Here is a 9,778-nt window from a genome sequence, read left to right on the forward strand (position 1 = left end):
AGCTGGTTTTCACCTTTTGAGTGCACGGGCGGGTCTGGCCTGGGGACCCTGGGCTACACGGGAGCCTGGATTCCCATTTGCTTCTCGGCAGGTGACTGGCTGAGGGCACGTGGAGGGTGCCAACCTCCCTTGTTCCCCCTGGGATCCTGAGGGCACAGCTGCTGGGGTGCGGTATTAATTAGCCAGGTGCTGGGAGTGCGTCAGGCAAGGCGGGGAGACAGCTGTGCCTCCCAGGGTTCAGGAAGGATCCGGGAGGTGCTCAGCGGCTTGGGCGAACTCGCCAGATTCCCGGTCACTGACCACACGGCTTCAGGCCTGTAAAACCTCCCTGGTGCCTGCATTTCCTTGTTTGGGGGAAATGGGAAAAACAGAATTCACCACCTCTGCCCCCAAACAAGGCCTAGGTGCCTCGGTTACATTGACACAATCCCTGTGCGCCGGGGTCCGGCCCCTTTGGAAGAATTGTGGCACCGAGCCCGGCAGGTATGCACACGACGATACTCTCTGCGGGCCACTCCGGTGCAGAAGCCAGCACGGTATCAGAAGGGGGAGTTGAGGCCCCTGTTTGTTCTCCAAAACCAAGGAGCAAGCTATCCGTCCCCAAGGTTACCAGGGGCAAAGCTCAGGCATCCGACTCCTTTCCCCTGCAAATCATTTCTCAATCTAGTAATTTTACCTCCACAACCTCTCGAATTTCCCTCTCTTCCTGCTCTGCCCTCACGCCTCTCACCTAGACCCTGGGATGTCCTCTTCCCCGATGCTCCTAACTCAGCCTCCGCCTCTGCCTCCTCTGCCCCCACAGCCAGACTGACTCACGGCCAGACTGACGGGAGAGCTCAGCTCCAAGTGTGCATCTCCCTCCTACACACCCTCCGCTAGGTCCTGGCTGCCCACGACATCCAGTCCAAACCCCTTGCTCTAGCATTCCCCTAGATGGCCTCTCCTCCTGGTTTTGGACTTTCCCCCCTTTCTGTCCTACCTGACTCCTGTGCTCAACGCTCCCAGACCTTCCTCCCGCCTCATGCTGTTCCTTCGTGTGGCACGCTTCCTTCCACGTCTTTGTCTCAAGAATGCCTTCCCAGCCTTCTAGGCTAAACTCCCACGGAGCTTCCTCTTTGAAGCTCTCCTGGTCCAACCACCGGATATGATCTTTCTTTCTCGGACCCACAAATTGCCACACAACTCCCGTGTCTTCTACTGCTCTTGCCATATTCGGAGTAACGGTGATTTTGACCCATTTCTCACTCTTTCTAGCACATCGCAGACAGGGGCAATGTCTCATTCATCTCTGTCCCCCTTCCAAAACCCAACACGGCCCCCTGCCCGCAGAAGGCGCCCGTGTTTACTATGGAAAGAAGTCGGAAGCTCTCAACCGACACATGCCACGGCTCGAGCCTATTTTTGGTGTCAGTGGGTTGCAAAACATTTCAGGGATTTGACGGTCTGTAATTCAAAACGAATCTGGTCTTTCCCCCCTTGCCCTCAGAGAAAACTTTCTGAAAACTTCTTGACACTGGATCCTTAGCATTTGGCACGTAAGAGGCGCTTAATAAACATTTGTTGAGTGAATGAATGTGCTGCTAATCTCACACACACTGAGCGCACGGCTCGGTAAGAACCACCTACTGTGTTTTTCTGGAAAGACAGTTAATAGAAACCACAAGCTTACTCGGGAGAAGCTGGTGTGCCTGCTTTTTTGGATACCATATGTTTGCTATAGTATTAACATCTCCAGAGATCCTACCTGCCATCCTTCCTTCTTAATAACGGAGTCATCTTTGAAATTTCCCGGCTCTCCGGAGTCAGGCCTGCCTAGACCGACCTTGGGAAATAACCTGTGTCCTTTCTGCTGAAATAACTAGTCTCCCCTTGGCATCTGGACACGCGTTCTCTTCCAAAAGCAAAATGCGGAGGCGCCAACCTCTCTCAAGCATACCTGTTTCACTGTGCGCCATAGAATTTATATTTTGCTGAATTCGGGGGTTATGAGGCTGTTATGAGAAAGGACACTCCCTCTGCTTTAAAAGCTCACACTGAGGCCCCCTGCAGAGGAATCTGGTGGTAATCCATTAATTATTTTCCAACTACCTGAATCCCGGCTCGTTTCCTGGAGCTGTTCATTCCTGAGTAATTCTAGAAGGTGCTGTGCTAGGGTGCCTGCTCCATCACCTAGGCTAGGACGGATGATCTTTAGGAGTTGGGGGAACCCTGGCCATCTGCACCCAGGATCCTGAATGGAGAGACGGAGGTGGCATTGCCGCTGTCAGGCACTCAGGCAAAATGCTCCCGGTTGGAAACTCAGGTTTGTGGTCGCTAAGCCATGGCATCAGAAGAGAGACAGAGCAAGGGTGAAATACTCCAGAGTCACGTGGTTTCTTCCCAGCTAAGCTCTACGTTTCTTAAAAAAAAAAATTTTTGTTTTTTAATGTTTATTTTTGAGAGGGAGACAGAGCGCAAGACGGGGAGAGGCAGAGAGGGAGGGAGGCACAGAATCTGAAGCAGGCTCTGGGCTCCGAGCCGTCAGCACAGAGCCTGACGCGGGGCTCGAACTCATGGACCAGACCGCGAGATCGTGACCTGAGCCGAAGTCGGACACTCAGCCAACCAACTGAGCTACCCAGGCTCCTCTATGTTTCTTAAAGACAAGGACCTGCCTTGGATTTCTTTTGCTTCCGTCTAAGTATTTGGCAAAGCGCTCGGCACACAGTAAATGCTCTACAAATAATGATCCCAAGGTGTTCGAACAAATTTCCCCACGGCAAAGATGCCATCAGCCTCTGAAATGCTAGCATCGAAGCTTGGTGGGGGGAATCTCTTGAAAGCGGGAACTGCACTGGAGTTTGATCTCTGTTAGAACGGAACTCAGAAGGTTGGTTTTCCTCATCTTATGAATTTCCAAAAGCACTCTGGAGGAAAATTTTAAATGCATTATAGTGAGCCTTTGCGGGACTTGGTTTTCCACTTAAATCTGTGCCCCCGCTTGATCCATATGTCTGTTTCAGTATCCTTATCCTTGACATTGGTCTTAGAAAGAACATTTCTTCTGAGTTGTTGATTGTGGTGGTGATGAGTGTGGAAGATGCTCCTTTGGACTGTTCTGTGTCTCCCGTGACCAAGAAGGATCCAGGTTTAGTGGGGCATTTGGAGGACCATTTTTAAGAAAAAGAGCACAAAATCATGAATACCACGTTAGGCACGAGAGTGGCTATTTATTAAGAATAGGAAGAGATATCAACAAATTAAGAGTGCCTTGAGGATCCAGATCCCTTTCCTCTGAGATTCCATATTTACCTGGAAATGCGTCTGGATTGGCACCTGGCTCCCTCCATAGCTAGCTTTCTTCCAAGCCTTCCAGCTCCCAGCACCCGCAGGGGAAGTCAGGGAGCCTGGGCTGACGCGTTATCAGCATCATGGTGAATCTGCCTCTGCCAGGCGAGTGCAACTCACAACCCAGAAATATTTACTGAGTTCCTAGCATGTCACTTTCAAGCACATTCCCTCAGGGAAGTCTTTAGGGGCTCCACCCAGTGGACCTTCCCCATCCTCCTAGCCCGCAGCTGAGTACAAGAACGTCAGCACAATAAATAGCACTGAGCGGAAGCGATTGAAGCCAAGAAGGCCATGGGCTTTTGGAAAAGGCTTCTCTGTTCACCATTCGAATAGACTTTGTTTCTGAGAGCCAAGCATTGAGCTCCTGCTGGTGGCACATGCTCACTTATAGAATCGTGCAGAATGACCAGCCTTCCGCAGACTGCTTGACTCATGGTCAAACACCCATGGCTCGTCCTACGCAGGTCACAGGATGCTGACTGATGTCTCCCTGCCGCTCCACCCCATGGGTTCAAAGGGCGTATTTCCCATTTCTTCCCTTTCTACTCATCTGCCTCCTCCTCTGTTTATCTCTGTGCCCTCGAGGCCAAGGGAAGCCCACAGAAGCCGTGATGCAGTATGGTGACCTGGGGCTGCAGACCCCAGAATGACTTCCCCTAACTGTCCTCATCTCCTCATTTCACTTCCCAAAACAGAAATGCACTCACCCCCAGCGTCTGTCCTTCAGCTCCGAAGGTGTCTCTGCTTCAGTCAAGCTCATGGATTGAAGCTTGATTTTTAGGGGTAGCCAATAGGTGGTCATGCTGCTGTTATCTGTAAATTAATGGTGCGTTTGCCAATCCAGGGGGGGGGGGGAGGAGGCAGGTCCTGAGTCCAGTTACCTGACCTCTCTGTGCCTCACTCACGCAGAAAAGTAGGGATGCTAAATGGACCCACCTTACGCGATTTTCATGAAGAGTAAATGAATGGATTGTTATTTGTGTGCGCTGTTATTACTGTGAGTCCTGGGACTCCATTTTCATAAGGGCCTGTATGCCTCATGCCGGTGGGGAAGGATTTTGTGCCAGGGCCGCTTAATTTTCCAGTTGCCCGATTTCTGTGCACAGCGGGGGAAGTAAGAAGAACCCTGGTCTGCCTTCGCCGGGCTGGTTCCTGCACTAGGCTGAGTAATGGCTCCCCCAAAGATATCCATATCCGAGTGCTGACACCTGTGAACGTTTCCCAGAATGACCAAGGGGACTTGCAGCAGCGATGAAGCTGGGGGTCCGGAGAGGGGGCGACGATCCTGGATCGCCTGAATGTGGTCACAAGTATCCTTCTCAGACGGACACACAGGGGAGAAGACAGAGAGTGGAGGAGAAGGCGATGTGACCAGAGGGGCAGAGATCCGCGCGGGCAGGGACCTGGGGTCACGAGAAGCTGGAAATGGCAAGAAATGACTTCCCCCCCTGGAGCCTTGGGAGAGAACGCGGTCTTGCCTACAACTTGACTTTGGACTTTTGGCCTCCCAAAAAAGCAAGGAAATAAATTGCTGTTTTTTTTTTTTAGGCTGCCCAGTTTGTGGTAATTTGTTTTGGCAGGCACTAATCCGGTCAGCCGGGGGCAGGTACAGCCGAGCGAGCCAATGGAAAGAAACTACCAGCCACGGGTGGTTCTCAGCACCGCTATCCCTGAGAACGAGTCCAAAAGGGTGTCCCCTAAGAAAGCACCTTTCCCACGCCCAGGAGCTGGCCCTGGGGGAAGTGGACGTTAATAGGCTGGAGAGAAGTTACTGCCTCTCCATCTGTCCCCAGTTCTGAACCTTGGCTGCATGCTGAACTCTTTAAACAGATCTGGCCGGACAATGAAAGAAGCTCCCAGAAAGACACGAGAGCCCGGTGGCAGGCAACAAGGGGATGCTTGTCCGGATCCAAATCCGGGCTGCTGCGCCCTTGACCTCCAGCTGCTGAGACACCTGTTGCCGGCGCCCTTGGCTTCCCCGGGCGCTCTCGCACGCGGCGGTAACTGGGAATCGTCAACGCACCGGAGCTTTTGCGCTGGGCCAGACACTTCACGAGCACTGGCTCGGTGCTTGTCCCACCTACCCACTGAGGCAGGTCCACCGTTAGCCCAAGACTGACTTGAGTTAGGGACCTGTCTGGAACTGGCTCAAGGTGATGGGGCTGGCGAGTAGCAGCTGCCAAGCAGGGACTCAAATCTCACCAGCTGCCTTCTGAGGGCACCTCTTCATCGCCACTCTGGATGCCCGTACCGTCTGGGGCCATTTACCACCCTCTGGCTCCTCGTGCGGGGGCTTTGAAGGCCCATAGATGCAACCAGGAAACTCAACCAGGTAGAGAGAGCATCACTGTACCCATCCGTCACACTCGGTGGTGGGTACCACCGAAGGCATCAGCTACGTGTAGGTGGGAACTTAAGGCACAAGATGACTTGCTTAACTGACGCAGAAGTCTGAGATACAAGAAGAAACCCTAGGTCCTCATGACCCAACGTGTGAAAAAAAAAAAAAAAGATCTTACCAAAGCTCAGAGCTTGTTGATTTTGGATGGCTTAATAGAATGGGCTAGATGCCTCTGGCGACCTGGAAGGACAGTCCAGGAGCGGAGACTGTGACGTCAGGTGGAAACTGGCTTCTCTGACTTCACAACAGATCCGATCTGTTAAGACCGATCCCCAGAGGTGTGAGTAGATTGCACACTCTGGAGAGGAGTGCACGAACCATCCCTAGTCTAAGGGGTCCTCAGACTCAAGTCGGAACAAGTGGATCCCTTCCGCTTGGGTTACAATTCCCCGATTCTAGTCCCGGACATAAGCTAAGCACCAGAATGACTAACAGACCTCACGGGTTTGTTAGTAAATGTGGAAAGGGCTGCAAACTATAACCTCTCTGGGCGAGCCGCAGATGTGGGGAGACAGTAAAGGCTCTGGAGAGCCCTGCAGCCAACCCTCCCCAAGATCCCTTCCTTTACACAGCACGTGTCAGCACCCACTGGATGCTGTATTGCACACAACACCCTTGGAAAATATTAAATATTAATACTGGACCAAGGAACCCCTCAACCCAAGCACGACGTGATGATTCATAGAGCAGGGGTCCCACACTGTCACCCATTATTTCCATAGGACTGTCACCTCCGGGGAAGACCAGAGGTTCTCAACTAGAGGCAATTTCACCCCCCGAGGGGATGGCGATACTTAGAGACATTTTGCGTTATCGTTGGTGGGGGGAGTGCTCAGGGGTGCCGCGGAACACCCGATGGGACATAGGAGAGCCGAGCGCAACAGAAAACTGGGCCAGAATGTCAGCAGTGCTGAAGTTGAGAAACCCTGGGCTGGAGCCACAGAATCACTAGGAAATAAAGCACTGAATCCTCTGATGATGACCCCATCGCTACGATGGGTTCTGGACTCTGTGCAATTTAATATTTTCCATAGACACCATCAAAGCCTTCCTTGGGGCCTCCTACCCTCCTCTCTATCTCTGTGCAGCAAAAATTAAAAATGCTGCTTAATTGCTTAAAAAAAAACAACCCAGTGTGAGTCAGCAGTCATTCAGTCATCACGTTTCTACCAAACTAACAAGCATGTTGACAAAATCCTAACACACGTGTTACTTGTAAGAGATGCGGCATTGATCCACTTACCAAATGTCCCAATTTTGGTTCTTTTCATCCTCCAGTTGTGTAATCCCCAACGCAACAAATCTATGTTTCACACACACAAACACACACACACACACACGCGCACACACACCCGCGCACATGCACACACATGCACACACACTGTTAGCCGATGATACTGACATCGTGCGGACATGTGTCTTCTCTGGTCTGTACCATTTTCCTGAGTGCAGAAAACAGAAATGTGGTCTGGGGCGCCTGGGTGGCTCAGTCGGTTAAGCGTCCGACTTTGGCTCAGGTCATGATCTCATGGCTCGTGAGTTCGAGCCCCGCATCGGGCTCTGTGCTGACAGCTGGGAGCCTGGAGCCTGTTTCGGATTATGTGTCTCCCTCTCTCTCTCTGCCCCTCTCCCGCTCACGCTCTGTCTCTCTTTCAAAAATAAATCAACGTGAAAAAATAATTATTTTTTTAAAAGAAATGTGGTCTAAAGGCAGTACTCAGAGTGGACCAAGAGAAAGGAGGAACTTTAAAAATCCACACCCTGGGTCCTCTGATAATCAAAGGTTGATCAGAACATATTTATTTTCAAAAAACGTGTGAGCTTTTCCTTACTGCTTATCACACAGGCACGGACATTTGAAGGACAGAAAGATCTGCATGAAGGGATATTTAACTACAGGGGTTGCAGTGGAGGGCTAGGCTGGGAGCACATATTTTCATGGTTTGTAGGCAAATTTCCTTGTGGCTCACCCACAGCTGAAATTCTTTCAAGTCCTTGGCCCGTGAGCTAGCGCTAATATGCATGGTATTATTTTTTCCATCGGTTTAACAAACTGAGAGCATGATTGCCGATCTTGGCCTGTTTTCCTCCTCGGCATGAGCAGTGACCCGTGTGCGGGAGGATGATTTATTGAGATATTAATTTGTTTTTTTTTTTTTGTTGTTCTTGCAGAATTTCTCCCACCCCCGTTCTGAGAAGGTAGCTGGGCTTTTGCGTTTGTCTCCGAGGGTGTTTATGATCTAGGACCGAGCACGCACTTTGGACAGGCTACCCCACTCCTTCCTTCTCTGGCGTTTTTGACTTTTGGATTTCTGGGAAGCCTAAACTCAGTGAGGGGATACGCTTGACAGGGGAGTTTGACAGAGACCAGGAGGTGCCTACCAAAGCAGAGAGTATGGGGGAGGTACACAGATTCCCCAAGCTTAGGAAAGGTGGCTTTGGGGTCGTGTGTCTGGCCTGTTTCCTGGGGGTGACCCGGTGTGGCGGAAAATGGCTGCATAGCGTGCCTAGGAAGGTGCATTTCAGGTACCAGAAACCCCCCTAGTTCTATACTTGCACTTGAGATCGTTCCAGACCCCACAGTTTCCCACCTGGACGAGGCTAGGTGATGGGACGTGGATTAGGGGGTCCTCCTCAAGTGTTCTACCACCGGAAAACCTTCAGGCCATCCCCCCAACACTGAGGGGGTTTGGGGAAAGGAGATCCCGTGATGGCTTAGATTCAATTCCCAACCAACCCAATAGGAGTTTCATTTCATTTGACTTTCTTTCAAGAAAAGTTTCATTTCATTTGTTTTTTTTTTTTTTTTATTTAGGAGAAGAAATCAGGGCGCCTGGGTGGCCTAGTGGGTTTGACGTCCGACTTGGGCTCAGGTCAGGATCTTGCGGTTCGTGGGTTCGAGCCCCACCTGGGGCTCTGTGCTGAGAGCTTGGAGCCTGGAGCCCGCTTCAGATTCTGTGTCTCCCCCTCTCTCTGCGCCTCCCCCACTCACGCTCTGTCTCTCTCTTCTCTCTCTCTCAAATAAACTTTAAAAAAAGAAAAAGAGGGGCGCCTGGGTGGCGCAGTCGGTTGAGCGTCCGACTTCAGCCAGGTCGCGATCTCACGATCTTGCGGTCCGGGAGTTCGAGCCCCGCGTCGGGCTCTGGGCGGATGGCTCAGAGCCTGGAGCCTGTTTCCGATTCTGTGTCTCCCTCTCTCTCTGCCCCTCCCCCGTTCATGCTCTGTCTCTCTCTGTCCCAAAAATAAATAAACGTTGGAAAAAAAAATTTTTTTTTAAAAAAAGAAAAAGAAATCCATGTTACGTCTCCCTCACACCTGTGCTTGCGGAGTAAAATCAGATTTTGCTGGAGTAACAATTTCATCCGGAAATCTCAGTGGGTTTAGCCCAACGAAGCCTTCTCTCTCACTCACGTGCCTACTTGTTTAATGAAGGTCACAGCACGACTCAGGGACCCGGCTTTAGGGACACACCGAGATCCCAGTGAGTGGCCTTCGAGATCATCACGGGGAGAAAAGAGAGGCACCGGCTGTTAAGGTCTTTGGCCGGCAAGTGACATAGTCACCTCAACTCCCATACCATGGGCTAGAACCAGTCATAGGGCCTCCGCCTGGCTGCAAGGGGGCTGGGACACAAGGGGAACACGTGGATTTTGATGCCTCTGCCGCAGTCTCACGGTACTTAGTTCACATAGGATGACTTTTTTTTTTTTAACGCTATCCACTTGCGTTTGTGTAGAGCTTATTAACAAATGCATCCGGGGGGGGGTTCTTTGCATGGATTATATCTAGTTCCCTCAAGCCTTGTGAATACGTCATCCCTCCCGTCTCCAGAAGAGGAAATTAAAGAAACAGCACGGGAAATGGAAAGGAGGGCCGAACAGCCAGGCCGTCTGACCTGAGCCTTTTCTGTTGTTCCACCAAAGCCTGAAATCAGAATGTGGGGGAGACAGCCTATCAGTAACCGATGTTCCCCCTGATTATAAAAGCAACATTTCTTGGTGTAAAAATCAAAAAACACAGGGTGCGGAGAAAGCGATGCTCCGTCAA

The 9,778-nt window shown here is 51.3% G+C and overlaps 1 protein-coding gene across 3 annotated transcripts in view; it reads right to left on the reverse strand.

The window, feature by feature from the left end:
- The window catches only part of FAM20A (FAM20A golgi associated secretory pathway pseudokinase), a 51,878-nt gene that overhangs the window by 23,141 nt on the left and 18,959 nt on the right, over positions 1-9,778 (reverse strand). The window lies entirely within an intron of this gene.

This window comes from Prionailurus viverrinus, chromosome E1, assembly GCF_022837055.1.
Source record: "Prionailurus viverrinus isolate Anna chromosome E1, UM_Priviv_1.0, whole genome shotgun sequence".
Taxonomy (NCBI): Eukaryota; Metazoa; Chordata; class Mammalia; order Carnivora; family Felidae; genus Prionailurus; species Prionailurus viverrinus.